Here is a 20,368-nt window from a genome sequence, read left to right as displayed (position 1 = left end):
TGCAATTCAGATAAGGAAAGAGTTTCAAGGGAAGGCATAGATCAGTGTGTACTAATCCTGAAGAGCGAAAAGAGCTTCTACTACTTTCGCCAGATGATCCTTGTACTTGAAGACAAACCTGTTCAGTTAATTGCTTAACCTGGAGGTCAGGAAGGCCACATCTCATGCCCACCCAACTGTGACATAGGTCTTGCAACAGTCCGGGCTTAGGGACCACTATCCACGTCCAGTCATTGCTGACGGAAGAAGTCTGCCTGCTGACTGTCCATGCCTAGCATGTAAATGGCAGAAAAGACTGGAACATTACCGTAAGTTCTGCCCAGGACAGGAGATGCTGCAACAAAACTTCTTGTACTTTCCTAATAGTTGATATACCTAATGGTTGAATCCAGATCAAATGACCCTGCAACTGTAATACCCGATGTTGCAGGGACAATCAAATTTCCTTAAGTTCCAGAATGTTGATTGGAAGACAAGATTCCTTGGACATCCATGTCCCCTGCACCAGCAAAGTGCCCAGGAGTCCTTCCCAGCCTGACAGGCTGGAATCCCTTGTAGGCGACCATAAAAAGTACTTACTCAATGTTTTTTTCAGCCATCAAAGCCAGGGACAACCTGGTCCTCGGTGCCAGTCGAATCAGTTCGTTCAAGGATTGAACTGACCTGCCTTACAAAGGCAGAATTGTGTGTTGTATGAGACTGACATGGAACTGGGCAATTAGGAGGGAGGAGGCTATCATCAGCCCAAGGACTCTTATGTCAAACCGAATAGTCAGGTGACTACCAGACTGAAGAGTCAGCACTGATTTATGAAGGCTCAGGACACAGCCAAAAAAAAAAAAAGAAAAGGAAAGATGACCAGCTCAATGAAGAAGAGCAGTAGGAAATCTCCATGAATGGAGACTTCATGTCACTCCTGCAGGCAGTAGCAGCAGTGGGCAGATGCTTCCTCAAATGATAAATGGGAGAAGAGCATGATAATCTACAGATGTCAAATTATATGTGCTTTTCTGATTTGGATGAAAGTAGAGATGCACTGAAATTTTGGCCGCCAAAATATATTTGGATGAAAATGGTGTTTTTGGCATTCGACCGATAAGAGAAAAGGGTGTCGATAATGGCACCCAAAATGCATGCAATATTCCTGCGAATGCACAGCAATGTTGCTGAAATTTTACTGCAAATTCGCTGCAATTTTGTGCTGACTTTACCGTTATTTGACTGCTTATGGGGTGTTTTTCATAGGTCATGCGACTCAAAAACCGCATTAAAAAGTAACATGGGTGTGTTAATGATGCATTCTTGCTGTGTTTTCAATGCGTTTTAACGGAGGGGTGCTTTTTTTGTGCGTTTTTTTAAGCCCCGGTTTACACTGGTGCGATGCGGATAAACCTGCGATTCAGTGCCGGTTCCTGCATCGCACCTAAATTGCACACTGCTTCACACTGAGATTTGCAAACTGCTGGGGGCATCAATGTAAAGTTAATGACACCCCCAGGTCAGATTGAAGAGTGAACTGTCAAATGGTGCAGGAATCAGGTTGCATAGGTGTGAACACCCATGCGATCCAATTCCAGTGTGGACCAAAAAAAAAAAAAAAGGTCCAGCACCATTTTTATGTGAATGCGATGCGATTTCAGCCATACAATTTGGATGGCTGAAATCGCATCACACAGACATCACATGTGATCTGCACAGCAACGCGGTGTGAAATCACATATCACACCAGTGTGAACCCAGACTTAACTAACCAAAAATGCAAGCAAGCAAGATTTTTAAAACCACAATGGAAGCGCAGCGGACCAGTGTGAAGACATACATAGAATTTAAAGGGATATATTTTTGTTAAGCTTTTCTTGCGCTAAAAGTGCTAATAATGGCCGACGATAAATTCATATTCATTGAAATTGATGATATTAATTAAAAAGTTGAATACAATTATATATAAAAAAAATATACATTTTTTTTTTTTTTAACTGTGATTTTTAGTTTCGGGTTTCGGCCAAGCGCATCCTGCATTTTCCGTTTCAGCACCAAAATTTCCCATCTAGTGCACCTCTAGACGAGCGTGTATGAACAGTGGGTCAGCAAGACTGTACAACTTTGGCTGTAATCTATAGTAGCAATTCTGTAATGCTTGGTGTGGATGAAGAAAAAAAAAAAATTGTTTTTAGAAATGTTCTTGGTACACAATATTAGAACCAGCTGGAACACTGATCTTTTTATCATCAGTAAAATAACATTTGGAAATTTCATGAAATAAGATCCATATTTATTTCTATTTTGGGTGCTGCTGCTAAGACATTATCCTATATTGGTGGTGTAATACGGGATTGAGTCTTTGTGCTTTGTATAGGTGTTGGCCTTTTATTAGCAAGAAAAATTAAGTTTGAATCCAATGTGTGTGTAGTACAGCAGCAGGACGCTGTAAATCTACCAAGTTGTTCATCCTAAAGAGAAGCAGATGTATTGGTGATGTAGATTCCCTTATTTGGAAAACAAGGCTTCTATCAAACCAGCGAAACCTGGAAAATGTGGAAATACTTTGAAAACAGATAAAAAACTACCACGTATGAAATCCTCCAACAACCATACCCTCTCCCCCCAGATATCCATCCCCAATCCTCCCTGCTATACGCTAATAATTATAGTGCCAGGCTGCCCATAACTAAGCACTAATCCAACACAGACTAGAATTAGAGCAGCACGATTCTGAAAAAATGAGAATCACAATTTTCTTGCTTAGAATAAAGATCACAATTCTCAGCGTAACATCTTTCACATTATACAAAAAAAAAAAAAATTGGGCTAACTGTTTAATCACTTTACCACTAGAGGATTTTGCGGTCTTACGTCTGGGCCACTTTTTGCGATTCGGCGCTGTGCGACTAACTGACAATTGCGCGGTCGTGCGACGCCATACCCAAACTAAATTTAAGTCCTTTTTTTTCCCCCCACAAACAGAGCTTTCTTTTGGTGGTATTTGATCACCTGTGCGATTTTTACTTTTTGCGCTATAAACAAAAAAAAAGCGTAAATTTTGAAAAAACAATATTTTTCCCATTTTTTATCTGAAATTCCCCCCCAAAAAAATGTAAAAAATCTAAATTTTTTTAAATTTTTGGCTAATTTGTTTTCTGCTACCTATGTGTGGTAAAAAAAAATTCACAATAAGCGTATTTTGATTGGTTTGCGCAAAAGTTATTGCGTTTACTAACTAAGGGAAAGATTTCTGTCATTTTTGGTGTTTTTTTTTTTAACGAGTAATGGCGGCGATCTGCGATTTTTTTTGCGGGACTGCGACATTGCGGCGGACAGATCGGACCCTTGACTGACATTTTTGACACTTTTGGGGGTACCAGTGACATTACTGCAGTAATCAGTGCTATATATATGCACTGTTACTGTAAAAATGACACTGGCAGGGAAGGGGTTAATTTTATTGGAGAGGGAGGGGTTTATGTATGCCTGGTGCTTACTGACGTGTGTGGGGGGAGGTGACTGTGTGACACAAGGACAGATCCAGGGTTCAGCTATGCTGAACCCTGCAATCTGACCCTGCCTGTCACTTAGGAGATCCGCCCGCTTGTGTTTACACAAGCAGGCGGATCTCCACACTAGATCCCCGACGATCGGGGAAGAGCAGCAGCGATCGCCGCCGCTCCTCCCCTGGCCCGACTCCCGCTGTGACTGAATACAGCGGGAGCGCGCCGCCGAGAAAGGGGAGTGTCTGATGATGTAGATCTACGTCGTCAGACGATAACAGACCACTTTGCAGCAGTACTATCAACGTAAGCAGACGGCAAGTGGTTAATGAATTAAAAAAAAAGCTAAAGTGTATTGCAACGACCATTTTATTCTCTAGGGTCTCTGCTAAAAAAAAATGTATATAATGTTTGGGGGTTCCAAGTAATTTTCCAGAAAAAAATACTGATTTTAACTTGTAAGCAACAAATGTCAGAAAAAGGCTTAGTCTTTAAAGTGGTTGTTAAACCACTTATATAAAATGATCTAATCCCCTCTGTAATAGAACACCAAGTAATCCTGTGCCTGCGTTATGTGAAAAAATGTGCAGATTGGTACCTAAATCCGAGCATCTCCTGACACTCTGCTGACTTCTCAGATCTCTCCTGTACCCGGCTGACGCTCCAGTGGGCGGGCCCGAGCACTGCAGCTGATGTCAGCCGTGGAGGAGGAGGGGAAAAGAGGAGAAAAAGAGCTGAGCGGTCATGCGATTGCTGGGAGCCGTTCAGCTTTAGGTACAGGTTGCATATTTTTTTCTATAACACAGGCATAGGAGCAGTTCATGTTATAAGACAGAGGGGATAAGAGAATATTAAAATAATTAGGAGAGCAGCTGGAGGGGAGGGGCCGGGCACTGACAAGCAGACAGGCAGGGAGGGGAGGGGGGAGAGGAACAGAGAGGACGACAGTGCAGGGTTGCGAATGACAGAGGCACGTATGACCAAGGTGTCAGGGCTCAGCAGCCAGGATACACCATGGTCAGTGTACAGGTAGGAGAGCAGAAACTGGAAGGATCAACCAGGTTTTTTTGGAGATACAGGGGGCCAAATTAAACAGCACAAGCACTGTGCTGTATAACATGCTTTAAGGGAACAGGATCTTTTTTTTTTTTGGACAGCTGTCAGCTGTGAGCAGGGAACTGCTCTGCACTGAATGGTGGAAATGCCGGATTAAGATCGTGAGGGGGTTGAATTGCGATTCTGAAACTATTAATCATGCAGCTCTGACTTGAATAGGATGTTGCTCCTGCAAAACGGTAATGATCCATTCAAGTCCATGCCAATCCCCTCCACTACCTTTCCACTCACAACAGCAATAATCTCCCTAATCCTAATTGCACACATTCATTTACATTGTGATAACTCTCAGATCACATGCTGGAATGCCCACTTATCTGTAAGGGGTTGCCTGATGGGCAATGAGAAGCATGTACTGCATGACATATTCCCTTTCCATAATACTCCAGTGAAGGGCCCTCTTTCTCTCATAATTGTGCAGCTCCTCAGGCATTTTTGTCTCTAAACAGAGATTGCACCCGTGGGAAAAGTTATTGGAAGTGCATATAACTCCATAAGGGATACCCAAAAAATTCCTAAAGAATCCCTACAGGCTTATATACCAGTCAGGCAAGGACCCTCAATTCTGTCAAAGCTATCGCCCCATCACTGATGTTGGAGAGAAGTCATGACTCGCAGTCTCCGCTCTAATTCATCCCAAAGGTGTTCTATCAGGTTGAGGTCAGGACTCTGTGCAGGCCAGTCAAGTTCCTCCACTCCAAACTCACTCATCCATGTCTTTATGGACCTTGCTTCGTGCGCTGGTCCAAATCATTTGGTGGAGGGGGGATTATGGTATTGGTTTGTTCTTCCAATGGTTGGGCTTGGCCCCTTTGTTCCAGTGAATGGAACTCCTAAGGCGTTAACACACTAAGACATTTTAGATAATTTTATGCTCCCAACTTTGTACGGGATGGCCCCTTCCTGTTCCAATATGACTGCGCCCCAGTGCACAAAGCAAGGTCCATAAAGACATGGATGAGTGAGTTTGGGGTGGAGGAATTTGACTAGCCTGCACAGATTTCTGACCTCAACCCGATAGAACACTTTTGGAATGAATTAAAGTGGAGACTGCGAGCCAGGCATTCTCGTCCACATCAGTACCTGACTTCACAAATTAGCTTCTGGAAGAATGGTCAAACATTCCCATAAACACACTCCTAAACCTTGTGGACAGCCTTCCCAGAAGAGTTGAAGCTGTTATAGCTGCAGAGGGTGGGCCAACTCAATATTGAGCCCTACGGACTAAGACTGGGAATCCATTAAAGTTCATGTGTGTGTAAAGGCAGGTGTCCCAATACTTTTGGTAGTATAGTGTATCTTAACATCTACTTGGAAGCAAAATAAAATCTCATGGGTTCTAACAATTTCCTACCGTATCCAAAGCTAAAAAATGGTTTTGTCCTAATATATAAACTTTATTTTATTCTTAAAAAAAAAAAAAATTGCTGAATAGGTTTCTGTTCACAATGGCTTGAGGAATACTTTGAAATACGTCTTTTGATGTCGTTTCTGCATATTTAAAAAAAAAAAAAAAATCACAATGGCTTATTTCTACTGCATTAGTTGATGGAAAGAAATGATTCCATAGGATTATGATACACCCAAATTACTTACAGTATCAGTTGGGTATTTCGTCCAGAGCCATCAAGAATGGTCAATAAAGTAAATTGGTCTTAGCTGGAAGCATGACTCTGCATTATACAGAAGGCTGTGCCGTTTACCACCCCTCAGCAGATGTCAGAGGAACAGAGAATTTAAATGAAGTCCAGATGTGAAATACTTATCACACAGAACCGCTTTATACTGGTTTTTCAAGTCTGATAAACTAAATATTAGAGTTAGGCTTGATGTGTCCTATTACACCTGAACAGGGCTGCTAAACTCTCATGCACTGCCCACTTCATTATCTAAAGGGCATATCAATAATCAACATTCATTAATCATCATCAGCACAAAATATTCAACCTCATTCACAAAGAAAGAAAAATCAGTGGAATTGGGTTTATAGACTTAGGCAGGCCATAGATGGTAGGATTGATCAACTTGGGAACAATCAACCTGCCCATACATGGTTCAAATCTCAGTCAGTCCCTGATCAGGTTGAGATTTGAACCGTCTATGGCCAGTTTTAAAGAATAAATCCAGACATGGGTAATTTTTACATACTGTAGTCTATTTTGGACCAAGGTATCTATAAATAGTTATTTACTATACCTGGCTGATACCCCTGGAAGCTGGAAATCACTGAGTAGACACCACTAATCCTGTGATCTCTACTTGCTTCCAGGTCTCATGTCTCAACTGCGCCTCTGCTTAGGAGGTCGGCCATTCAGTAGGGGCACCATTCACAGGTCGGCCATTCAGTAGGGGTACCATTCACAGAATGCTTTGCATTTTCTCAATGACTGCAAACGTTCTCTTATTGGATGAGGTGGAGAGCGTGACATCACCACCTAGCCTCCCCACCTCATCCCATCAAAGAACACTTTGTAGTCATTTGCAGGAAGCATTCTTTGAATGGCACTGTTGTGAGCAGCTGCCCAGCACAGGACCTGGAAGAAAGTAGACAACACTGGGGTAGCAAAGTCTACTACAGTGATTCCCATCTTCCAAGGGCATCAGCCAGGTATTGTATATATACTGTACATAGTTACATTGGTTTTAAGCTGAACCAATGTAACTATGTATAAAATATCCATACCTAGAATTATCCTTTAAACCTAAGATTTTATCTTACTATTTAGAGCAGTCCTAAGGCCTGCTTCACATCTATGCGTGTTTTTTTTTTTTTTAAGTTTTATTATTTTCCAAGAAATTACAAAGTAATATAAGCAAAAAGAAAATAAAAAAACGGAATTTTTGTAAAATCTTACCTGTAAAATTCCTTTCTCTGAGTCCTCCGACAGTCGCCGCCTCTTCATATTCATCACATATGGGGTATTAGACTTTGCTCTGAAGGAGTAGCTAGGCAACAGAATATGTAACATTAAAGCTTTTAACATATCCCACCCTCAAGGGGTGGTCCCCTCAGTCAATACCCTCCTACTTCCTGCAACCATATCTCAGTTTCAGTGGAATAGCAGTAGAGTATACAACCAAACCCCAAAAGAGGGGCGGGGGCGGCGACTGTCGGAGGACTCAGAGAAAGGAATTTTACAGGTAAGATTTTACAAAAATTCCGTTTTCTCTTACGTCCTCCGACAGTCGCCGCCTCTTCATATTCGTCACATATGGGGACGTCCCAAAGCAGTGCAAACATGAGGGGTGGGAAACGCATCCGCGCCGAAAGGCAACGCAGTCTCCGCATCAAAGAAAGGAACCTTACCAAAGGAAGGAAACCAGCTGGGCTACAGGAGAAATAATTGCTCAACAGGAGCAACAACCCAGGAAAAGACAAAGAACCAGGGGATAAAAAACTTATCCCAACAGCCAGAGGTCCCCAACAAGGGACCCTAGGGAATCGCCGCACTAAGAACCTTGCGGCCAAAAGAAGCATCCGCCGATGCCTGAACATCTACTTTGTAGAATCTTGTGAAAGTGTGTACGGTCGACCAGGTCACCGCCTTACACACCTGGGCTACAGAAACCCCATGACGACAGGCCCAAGACGTACACAGAGATCTAGTAGAGTGCGCCTTCACAGGCACAGGGGGAACCTTCCCCTGCAAGGCATACGCCTGTTCAATGGTCTGCCTGATCCATTTGGCGATGGTAGAGGCCGACGCCGCCATGCCCTTCCGAGGACCCTCAGGAAGAACAAACAAGGAGTCCGTCTTTCGAAAAGACTCAGTCGATTTAAGGTAAACCCTTATCGCCCGAACATCCAAAGAATGTAGTCTCACCTCCTTTGGATGTGTAGGCTTCGCGCACAGCGAAGGCAAGACAATATCCTCATTAAGATGGAATTCCGAAACTCGCTTCGGAAGAAAAGAAGGATTAGGTCGTAAGACCACCTTATCCAAATGAATAACCAGATACGGATACTTGCAGGACAAAGCCGCCAGCTCCGACACTCTGTGAGCCAAAGTGATCGCAACCAAAAAGGCAAACTTTTTGGACAACATAGACAACGAGATCTCCCTGATCTGTTCAAAAGGAGCACGTTGTAACACAGATAGAACGAGATTCAAGTCCCAAGGGGGCAGAGGATCCCTCCTAGGAGGAACCAGATGACGCACTCCCTGAACAAAAGTGCCAACCAAGGAGTTGGAAGCCACGGGACGTTGAAACAGAACGGCCAGCGCAGACACCTGACCCTTTATCGTAGCCAGCGCTAAACGCTGATCGACACCTGTTTGAAGGAAGGACAGCACTCGGGACACCGAGTACGTGCGGGGTGAAAACCCCCTGGACTCACACCAGGCAAAATAGGCCTTCCAAGTACGGTAATAAACCTTCCCCGAGGAAGACTTCCTCGCGTTGATCAAGGTATGAACGACCTCTGGGGAGAGACCCTTCTCCTTCAGGACCTCGGTCTCAACAGTCAGGCCGTCAAAGCCAGCGACTGTAAAGCAGGATGGTATATCGGCCCTTGAGACAGGAGATCGTCTTGAAGAGGCAGACGCCACGGGGCGTCGACCGCCAGATTCACGAGGTCTGCGTACCAGGACCGGCGAGGCCAGTCCTGTGCCCCAAGAATCACCGTGCTGCGTTCCGAGTGTAACCTGCGAAGGAACCTGGTGTAATGTTCCGGTACCTTTGGTACCCTAAATTACACTTTCCACAAGTGTATGCGCCCCACCATTTACTTTTGGAAAGGTGCGCATACACCTTTAAGACTGGAGCTGTCATCACCCAGCGCCGGACTAGATGGCTATTTAAAGCGCCGGTTCTCACTCACATGTGTTCGTTCAAACACCCTTACCTGGATGCTAACCTTGCTGGAAGCTTCCATGCTTGCAAGCTTACTTCGCTGACGGAACCTCGCTGCGTTGATCCCTGTATCCCGCTACTGGATCATCCGCCTCTCCTGAACCACCCTTCGGCTGTATCGCTAATAGTGCTAAGTACCCCGCAGGGGAATTCTCTATAAACTTATACTAAGCTTACACTATCTAGCTCTGCATAGTAAAGACTGTTTATCACATCTGCATAACTAGATTGCTAGCTCTTGAGACTACTGCTACTTTTCTGCACTGGGTTGATCTCTTTTGTATGTCCACCTGCTATTCTATCATCTGCTATCATACAACATTGCTAAACCTTCCTGCATCCATCTGCTACTGTCTCACCTTCAAGTGTCTATCACCTACCACCTCCACTCAACCTATCCCTCAACCTTCATCATTGTGTTACCACATACATAAAGTCACTCTAGGAACCAGCTTGCTAATTGTGTGTATTTACTGGCTGAAATAAGACCTTCCACACATGATGAGTCATTGAGGTTGGGAATGGTATCTCAGCATATCTCTTACATTGCTACTGACGTGGAACTATTTCTGCAGCTGAAAATCCACACCATATAAAAACGCAGGAGCGTTACAGATTGAACGAACCTAAAAATGGATTCAGCAGAAATAACCACTCAGGTGACACAATTAAAACAGCAAGTATCTGCGTTAATACACGCACTTGCTGAATTAAATGAAGACAATCAGGCTCTGTCGCAGCAGGTAATTAGACTGACACAACTTACCTCTGCTCAGTCCCCTGAACCCAAGATAAATCCCCCTTTGGTATTTACAGGCGATCGCAAAAAATTTCGCGAATTTAAAAACGCATGCGAGTTACTTTTTTTGCTAAAACCTCGTACCTACCTTACTGATCACATTAAGGTTTGTACTATTATTTCTTACCTATCAAGCGATCCTCGAGCCTGGGCAGATTCTCTTTTTGAGAAAAACGACCAGCTTCTCAACTCCTATGCCTTGTTCCTGGCAGAGCTCACTAGCCTATATGATGACCCCAATAGGCAGAGTACTGCTGATCTTCAGTTAAGATCCTTGAAACAAGGAAGGAGGCCTGTAGAAGACTTTGTCGCAGAGTTCAAGAGATGGACCCTTGATTCAGAATGGAATGATGCATCTCTGAAAACCCAATTTAGGCTTGGCCTATCAGAAGCCGTTAAGGACGAGCTCGCCCGAGCGGATCTGCCAAAAACCCTGGATGCATTAATACAACTCAGTATTACCATAGATAGAAGACTACGAGAAAGAAAGGCTGAAAAGATGGGAATGCCATTATCCGTTTCCTCTCGGAGTCTGGCCGTTCCTATGGAGGTAGGAACCATACGCCCACCGCTATCAACTATGGAAAAAGCCAAAAGACGAAATGAAAATCTCTGCTTGTACTGTGCATCCCCGGATCACAAGATAAACGTCTGTCCCCTAGTCAACAAAAAGAAGGGTGAGTGTTCACATGTCTCTCTAGGAGGATTGACAACTTCATTCACTAACCCCTACATTTCTGTTTTTTTGACATTACAGTGGGACCAGAACAGGATTACTACTAAGGCCATGATTGACACAGGATCTTGTGGAAATTATATGGATATATGTTTTGCTGCTTTAAATAAAATTCCTATTATTTCTAAACTCAAACCTGTCTCAGTAAGTCTTATTACCGGTGTTCCGTTATCCTCTGGTCCGATCACCGATCAGACACAAGCACTTCTAGTCACTATTAACGAGTCTCATAGGGAGACTTCTACCTTCGATTTAATACCTTCACCCCACTTTCCCATTGTGTTGGGACTTCCCTGGTTGCACACACACCAACCAACCATAGATTGGAAGAAACGGTCCTTGACCTTCCCTTCTTGTTATTGCGAGGAAACGTGTAACCTCCCGTTTTCCGGGAAGATTCTGTCTGTGGTGACAGATGAGATTGCACCACTATGTTATCAGGATCTTTCTGAGGTTTTTCCTGAGAAAAATGCTCAAACATTACCTCCTCATCAAGACTATGATTGTAGCATTGATCTACTCCCAAATAGCAAATTGCCGTTCGGTCATGTTTATCCTCTTTCACAGGATGAACTTGCCCATCTCAAAACCTATTTGGATGAGAACTTGGAAAAAGGTTTTATTAGACCTTCCACTTCTTCCACAGCAGCAGGACTCTTTTTTGTTCGCAATAAAGATTCAAGTCTCAGACCTATCATCGACTACAGGAAATTGAATGCTATCACAATAAAAGATCGCTATCCTCTACCGCTTATCCCTGAGCTCATTGAGCAGGTGCGTGGAGCTACCTATTTTTCAAAATTAGACCTGAAAGGAGCATACAATCTCATTCGAATCCGTGATGGACACGAATGGAAGACTGCATTCAGAACTAGATACGGATTGTTCGAATATCTTGTGATGCCATTCGGCCTATGCAATGCCCCTGCAGTTTTCCAACGATTTATAAACGATATTTTTAAAGACTTACTAGATGTCTGTGTTGTGGTATATCTGGACGATATACTTATATATTCACGGACCCTGTCTGAACACATAAGACATGTAAGACTTGTATTATCGAGATTGCTTGCACATAATCTTTATGTGAAGCTGAAGAAATGTTTGTTCCATAAAGATGAGGTACTCTTTCTAGGCTACATCATATCCAAAACAGGAATCGAGGTGGACATGAGTAAAATATCCTGCATTCAGGATTGGCCTACACCAACTACACGCAAGGCGCTACAGCGATTCCTGGGATTTTCAAATTTCTACAGGAAGTTCATAAAAAACTTTTCTGCTATTGTGAGACCCCTCACACAGCTCACTAGCATAAAAATACCATTTAAATGGTCAGAAGAAGCAAATAAGGCTTTCCACTTGTTAAAGACAAGGTTTACTTCCGCTCCCATATTACGCCATCCAGACCCATCCCTCCAATACATTCTGGAGGTAGATGCGTCAAACCTGGCAGTAGGAGCAATACTCTCCCAACGACCTACCCCCACTTCACCACTTCATCCAGTCGCCTTTTTTTCTAAATCCCTGAGCAGTCCCGAGATAAATTACCCCGTGGGTGAAAAGGAACTGCTTGCTATAAAATTGGCTCTGGAGAATTGGCGACATTTACTCGAAGGCACCCAATTACCAATAATTATATACACGGACCATAAAAACCTCCAATATCTTCAGACTAGCAAAACTCTCTCGCATCGACAGGTACGATGGTCACTATTCTTTCTAAGGTTTAACTTCCTAGTGACCTACACACCTGCAGATAAGAACAAAAAGGCGGATGCACTATCACGACTAACTGAAGAAAACTACTTTGAAATTCCTTCCGTTCCTATAATACCTCACAAACGCATTATTGGAGTTGTCCGTTCCTTGAAGGAAGAGGTTCTGCATGGTATAAGGTTGGATTCACCCCCACCACAACTAAATACCGATGCAGAAGGCTTCCTCTACTACAACGACAAACTTTACATACCACCTACCCTACGCACCAAGATCTTGGAATTATCGCATGATGTGCCTATGGCAGGACATATGGGTATGACAAAGACTTTCAATTTGATTTCTCTGCAATTCTGGTGGCCTGACATGAAAACATCTATACAAAAATTCGTCTCTTCATGCAATGTCTGTGCCAGGTCCAAAATTGACACTACGAGACCATCCGGTCTACTATGCAGTCTACCAATACCCCAAACTCCATGGGAGGTTTTGTCATTGGACTTCATCGTAGAATTGCCTCCTTCCAAAGGATTTAATACCATCTTGGTGTCAGTGGACCATCTGACAAAGATGGCACATTTCATTGCTATTCGCAGACTACCTTCGTCCAAACAAACGGCAGAACTCCTGATGAAACATGTCTTCAGATTACATGGTATCCCAAAAACTCTTTTGTCTGACCGTGGATCCCAATTTATTTCTAAATTCTGGCAAGAACTATGTCACATACTACGGATTGAGCGGAAGCTCACTTCTCCTTACCATCCGCAGACCAACGGACAGACTGAAAGAGTCAACCAATGCATCGAGCAGTATTTACGTTGTTACACTTCTTACCAACAGGATGATTGGTTGGATCTTCTCCCCCTGGCAGAATTTGCCTACAACAACGCAACTCACAGTACAACCAAGCAGAGTCCGTTCTACTTGAACTGTGGGTTCCATCCCTCTACTCTCCCTCCACGCATCCTTCCTTCAAATAACCCAGTAGCCTCAGACTATCTTACCCAAATAAAGGATTCTCTGGGTTTACTAAATACTACCATTGCACACGCTCACAGTCAACAAAAGAAGTACTATGATCTTCGTAGAAGACCTTCTCCACAGTATACTATCGGGGACCTCGTTTGGCTCTCAACAAAAAACTTGAGACTGAAGATCCCTAGCAAAAAGCTTGGACCTCTGTTCTTGGGACCTTTCCCAATCAAGAAACTTATTGGAAAAGCTGCAGTGCAGCTTACATTGCCAATGGACCTAAAAATCCATCCCATTTTCCATGTGTCGCTACTAAAACCCCATGTTCCGGACCAAGGAATAAGGCCTAATATTCCACCTCCCCCTCCTGTACAAGTTGAAGGTGGAGAAGAATACGAGATAAAAGAGATTCTGGATTCTCATATCTACAGAAGAAGACTTCAGTACTTAGTTCGATGGAAGAACTATGGGCCCCAAGACGACACCTGGCTAAACACCTCTGACATACATGCCCCTAGATTAATCCGCAATTTTCATGCGAGATACCCAGACAAACCAGCTCCAGAGGCCTTCAGGAGCAGGCCTTAAGGAGGGGGTATTGTAATGTTCCGGTACCTTTGGTACCCTAAATTACACTTTCCACAAGTGTATGCGCCCCACCATTTACTTTTGGAAAGGTGCGCATACACCTTTAAGACTGGAGCTGTCATCACCCAGCGCCGGACTAGATGGCTATTTAAAGCGCCGGTTCTCACTCACATGTGTTCGTTCAAACACCCTTACCTGGATGCTAACCTTGCTTGAAGCTTCCATGCTTGCAAGCTTACTTCGCTGACGGAACCTCGCTGCGTTGATCCCTGTATCCCGCTACTGGATCATCCGCCTCTCCTGAACCACCCTTCGGCTGTATCGCTAATAGTGCTAAGTACCCCGCAGGGGAATTCTCTATAAACTTATACTAAGCTTACACTATCTAGCTCTGCATAGTAAAGACTGTTTATCACATCTGCATAACTAGATTGCTAGCTCTTGAGACTACTGCTACTTTTCTGCACTGGGTTGATCTCTTTTGTATGTCCACCTGCTATTCTATCATCTGCTATCATACAACATTGCTAAACCTTCCTGCATCCATCTGCTACTGTCTCACCTTCAAGTGTCTATCACCTACCACCTCCACTCAACCTATCCCTCAACCTTCATCATTGTGTTACCACATACATAAAGTCACTCTAGGAACCAGCTTGCTAATTGTGTGTATTTACTGGCTGAAATAAGACCTTCCACACATGATGAGTCATTGAGGTTGGGAATGGTATCTCAGCATATCTCTTACATGACTACTGACGTGGAACTATTTCTGCAGCTGAAAATCCACACCATATAAAAACGCAGGAGCGTTACACCTGGACAGCAACTGAATCGGTGGAAACGCGTACATCAGCTTGTACTGATGCCACGGGGCCACTAACGCGTCCGACGCGTCTGCCCGAGGGTCGCGCGTCCTTGCCACGAACCTTCTCACCTTGTTGTTGAGACGAGACGCGAACAGGTCCACATCTGGAAGACCCCACTTCGCGCACAACATCTGGAAGACAGCCGGGTGGAGACACCATTCCCCCTGATCCAGGGTCTGGCGACTCAGATAGTCCGCCTGCCAGTTTTCCACCCCCGGAAAGTGCACCGCCGTTATCGCCGGGACATGAGTCTTGGCCCAAGACAGAATGTCGGCCACTTCTCGAGCCGCTCGGGCACTCCTGGTGCCCCCTTGGTGGTTGATGTAGGCCACCGCCGTGGCGTTGTCCGTCTGCACCCGAACCGGGCAGCCCTGCAGCCGGTCCGTCCAGCGATGAAGACAGAGATTTATCGCACGCAATTCCAGAATGTTGATCGGAAGGGAGGACTCCCCCTCCGACCAAGTTCCCTGGGCGGACAGAACGCCCAGAACACCACCCCAGCCCGACAGGCTGGCATCCGTGGTGATTACCGTCCACGAGATAGGACGAAACGACTTGCCCCCGGACACCATCGGGGACTGGAGCCACCACAGAAGGTCTCTTCTGGTGCGATGACTCAACGAGATTTGAAGATCCAGAGATTGAGGTCGCCCGTCCCACATGGACAGGATCTCCGCTTGGAGACCCCGCGTGTGAAACTGGGCGAAGGGAATCGCCTCGAAGGCCAAGACCATCAATCCCAGACATCTCATGCACGTCCGCAGAGACGAGTGCGGAACGTCCCTGAGGGACCTGACTTCCTCCTGAAGAGTTCTGAGTTTGTCTTCCGGCAGGAAGACCTTCGCCTGCACCGAGTCCAGGATCATTCCCAGGTAGGGAAGACGAACCGACGGACTCAGTGTCGACTTTGGAAAATTTATCGTCCAACCAAACTCCTGCAGAGTTTGCATCGTGACAGACAGGTCCTTCTCCAGACCCTGGCTGGTCGCAGACCGAACCAGAATGTCGTCCAGATACCCCAGGACAGAAATGCCCTGGGCTCTCAATAATGCCAGAACCGGTGCAAGCACCTTGGTGAAAACCCGCGGAGCCGAGGCGAGACCAAAAAGCAACGCCACGAACTGGTAGTGATCCTCCGCAATGGCGAATCGAAGGTACCTCTGGTGACCCTCGAAAATGGGGATGTGAAGATACGCATCCTTCAAATCGATGGAGGCCATGAATTCCCCCGGAACCAGGGCAGCCACCACCGACCGCAGGGATTCCATGCGGAACTTGCGAACCCGCACCGAGTGGTTTAGAGCCTTCAAGTCCAGAATTGGACGAACCTTGCCCTCCTTCCTTGGCACGGTGAACAGATTGGAATAAAACCCCCGAAATCTGTCCCGATGAGGCACCGGAACCACCACTCCCTGAGCCCTCAGGTCCCGCACCGCCAGGTGCAGGTCCCGTAAACGCTCCGGAGACAGTTGAAGATCTGAGGGAAAAAATCTGCTCTCCGGCCGAGAGAGAAACTCGATCTTGTAACCAGATCGAACGATCTCCTGAACCCATCTGTCCCGCACGCGGGCCAACCAGGGTTGAAGAAAACCGAGCAAGCGTCCCCCCACCCCAAAACTGGGTGCGGGCGCCCCTTCAGGCCGCACTGTTATGGGCTGCGGATCCGGATTGACCGGACTTCTGTTTCCCAGACCAGGGCTTCTTCTGAGAGCCTTGACCTTTGAACGGTTTGCCCTTGTAGTGCGACCGAAAGGCACGAAAGGACCCCTGAGGGGGCCGAAAATTAGCATGCTTCTTCCCAGAAGCCCCCTTAGCCTTGGGGAAATGGGGCAAGAGAGTGCTCTTACCTCCGGTGATCCCCTTAATCAACACATCCAAGGACTCCCCAAAAAGGCGAGATCCATCATAAGGCAGATTGGCTAAGGTCTTACGTGAAGATTGGTCCACCGACCAACATTTCAACCAAACCAGGCGGCGAGACAACCCCGCCACGCTGTGCACACGTGCAGCCAACGGGACTAAGTCCAAGTCCGCATCACACAGATACATGACACCCTGGTGGATTTGATCCACCATATCCAGGGTCGCCGGCGAGGCCGAATCGGCCACTAGGACGCGCCTAAGCATCTACGTCCAACTTGCAACAGCCTGGGCCGCCATGAGAGAGGCAAACAGAGCCTTAAGCATAGAACCCGTAACAGAGTAAGTATGACGGGCAAGAGACTCCAATCTCCTATCCGTGGCATCACGGAACACTGGGGAATCCTCTGCAGGAATCGCAGTGGATTTGTTCAAAACCGCAATTGCGTGATCCACCGGGGGTGGCACACACCACCGTTCATCAGTGGAAGGCGAGAAAGGATAACGCAGCTTGAACCTACTTGGCACAGCAAAAGGTTTGCGTAGATTGCGCCATTGTTCCTTAACAGCGCGCTGAAAATCATCATTGCAGGGAAAAACCTGCGGCGTCCTGCGTTTCCTCTGCGTCCCATAAGCCGCCAAGGCAGCGAGGGGACACACTTCATCCTGCAAACGCAGCGTTTGTTTTATGGAAGCAATCAATTCATCCATGATTGCAAGCTCTTCAGGCGAGCCAGGGGGAGAATTATCAACCCCTTCAACTTCAGCCTCCACCTCGGACCCCACTAGATCCAGGGAGGAGCGGGACCCCGATAAGGAGACCCCCGCCATAACAGCCCCATCACCTTCACCCTCAGAATCAGAGGAAAGAGAAACTCTGGGTCTCTTAGTAGATTGAGCAGCCACCAGCATCTGCACCTGAGCAGCAAGGCCAGCCACAATAGTGGCCAAATCCCCCCCTGAGGGGGAAACAGCGGTCCCCTGGCTTTCCACCAAGGCGGTAGGAAATTTGCCCTCCTGAGAATCCATTGCCCCAATATCAAATGCCGGATAATAAAGGGTTAACTGCCCCTTTAACAAGCGCGGCGAGCGCAGCCCACCGCACCACACACAAGCACAATGAGACCCCCACAGGGACAATAAAACTGACACAGGCAATGGATAAGAAGGATATAACCTGAGGAGACCCTCGCCGCTGCTGCTGCCTCGATCGGTGTACCCGGGAGAAGAGGAAGTGATGAGACCAGGGCGCTCTATCAAAGCCTATGGGAGGCTACAAGAAAATGGCCGCCATGCATGTAGAACATGCGGCCGGAGCGAGTGTAGGCAAAATGGCGCCGTTTGGCGCCGAAACCGCCGCTCCACAGTACAGTAATGCACACATTTCATCCATATATAAAAAAACATGGTAGATCGCCGCAGCGATCGCTGTATAGTGCCCAAACATGCCACAAAACATGCCCCACAGCACACAGCTTCTCACACTGACAAAGCTGACACAGATAGTGTCACACAGCTCCCCCCCCCCCCCCCTTGCAGCCCACAGCATGCAGCCGAGTGATAGGGAGACAAACAGTGAGAACAGAGGCAGGTTACACAGTCCCAGACTGACACCCCCCCAGACAGACAGGTCCCCACATAGATACACTTACCTCACAATGGCGTGGGGGACCCGCACAGGTGAACAAGCCGCTGCACATGAGGCAGGGAGAGTCGCATACAAGACGCACAAAATGGGGGTTCAGAAACCGCACAGCGTCCAGTGAGGTAGCCACCTCACCAATCATCCCTGCACCGAACAGGGATGGGTCGTTCACTGTGCCAGGAGCGTTACCTGGCTGAACGCTCGATGGCAGGCTGGGAAGCCACTGACCCACGACCTGCGACCAGGGGGATCAGCCCGAGACCCAGCCCGCATGATCCTCTTCATCAGAAGAACTAACTAATGCTGACAAAAAGAACAGCTAAGTAAAGGTAGAGAGAAAACTCAAACAAAAAATCAAAAAAGAAGAAAGAGTCTGGGGCACAAAGCCCCAGCACAGAGAGAGCCAGCCACTCCTGACAAGCTAGACATTGAAACTGAGATATGGTTGCAGGAAGTAGGAGGGTATTGACTGAGGGGACCACCCCTTAAGGGTGGGATATGTTAAAAGCTTTAATGTTAACATATTCTGTTGCCTAGCTACTCCTTCGGAGCAAAGTCTAATACCCCATATGTGACGAATATGAAGAGGCGGCGACTGTCGGAGGACGTAAGAGAAAATATATATTATAAAATTACAAAGAAGAAGCTATAACAAGCAATCTGACGGTACACCTCTGACAACGTTCTGATTGGACGAAACACGTTGACTATGCTTACCGCATGTCACTTTCCAAACACGACCGTGGCCATCTTGATGGTTGGTAATTGATAGCTTTTCCACTGTATGACACACTTGTTTTACATGGTTTCATGTGAGAATTCTGCATTTGTCAGCAATAAATTCCTGACTATTTTGATATACTGCATCATGAGGAGTTGTTCTTTCTCATTTTAACTTATGTGACCTGTGGAGAGATTTAACTTAGAGGGGCCTACAGGATCCATTTGTTTCTTATCAATGGGCCAAAGACAAGTCAGAGGATTTCTGGAATGCTTGTGTTACCACCTATGTTCTAGTGGTCCATATCTTGGGGTAAGAGGTCTGATGTGTTGTGGTGTCGATGGAGGCTTCACCTGCAGTTTAGTCTGCCCTGCACCCTGGGTGTCCCCTATGATATATGGACTTTTTTTTATGAATGTTCATTTTTTTGTTTTGTGTCACTTTCTCTAGGATTTCCTGGTGTATGTAAACACATGAGTTTAAGAGCCGGTTCACACTGGGGCGACTTGTCAGGCGACTTGGTCGCCTGACAAGTCGCCTGCCATAGATTAGCACAGGACCCGTTCTAATAGGAGTGACACAAGTCGCTCTGACTTAGAAAAAGGGTCCTGTACTACTTTGGGGCGACCTGGAGCGACCTGCATTGACTTCAATGATATGAAGTCCGTGCATGTCGCTCCGAGGTCGCAGTGCGCGCTGTGCACCGCGACTTCACAGGTCGCAACGGCTAGTCGGATCGCCTCAGTGTGAACCGGCTCTTAACGTTTCAAAAGGTTTGGGTACCAAAATAATATCTGATTTTGGAGATATTACTATGTTTAGTCTCGAAGCATGGAGGAATAATGTACTATGGTAATGTACCATAGCATTTGGATTGCTTTAGTAAGGCATTTATAGGAGGATGCTCATAAGAGCCACATCAAACATTACATTAATTAAGCGAGGGGAAAAAAAAAAAAAAAAACAATCAATATTAAATGAAGTTAAACAAAACTATGTAT

General features: G+C 46.0%; 1 protein-coding gene across 1 annotated transcript in view; it reads right to left on the bottom strand.

The window, feature by feature from the left end:
* The window catches only part of PSMD9 (proteasome 26S subunit, non-ATPase 9), a 42,199-nt gene that overhangs the window by 12,931 nt on the left and 8,900 nt on the right, over positions 1-20,368 (bottom strand). The gene's annotated exons all lie outside the window — the stretch shown is intronic.

The sequence above is a fragment of the Pelophylax lessonae genome (assembly GCF_965119305.1).
Source record: "Pelophylax lessonae genome assembly, chromosome: 1".
Classification (NCBI taxonomy): Eukaryota; Metazoa; Chordata; class Amphibia; order Anura; family Ranidae; genus Pelophylax; species Pelophylax lessonae.
Note: the sequence above shows the minus strand (reverse complement) of the source record. Positions and strands in the feature narration are given on the sequence as shown.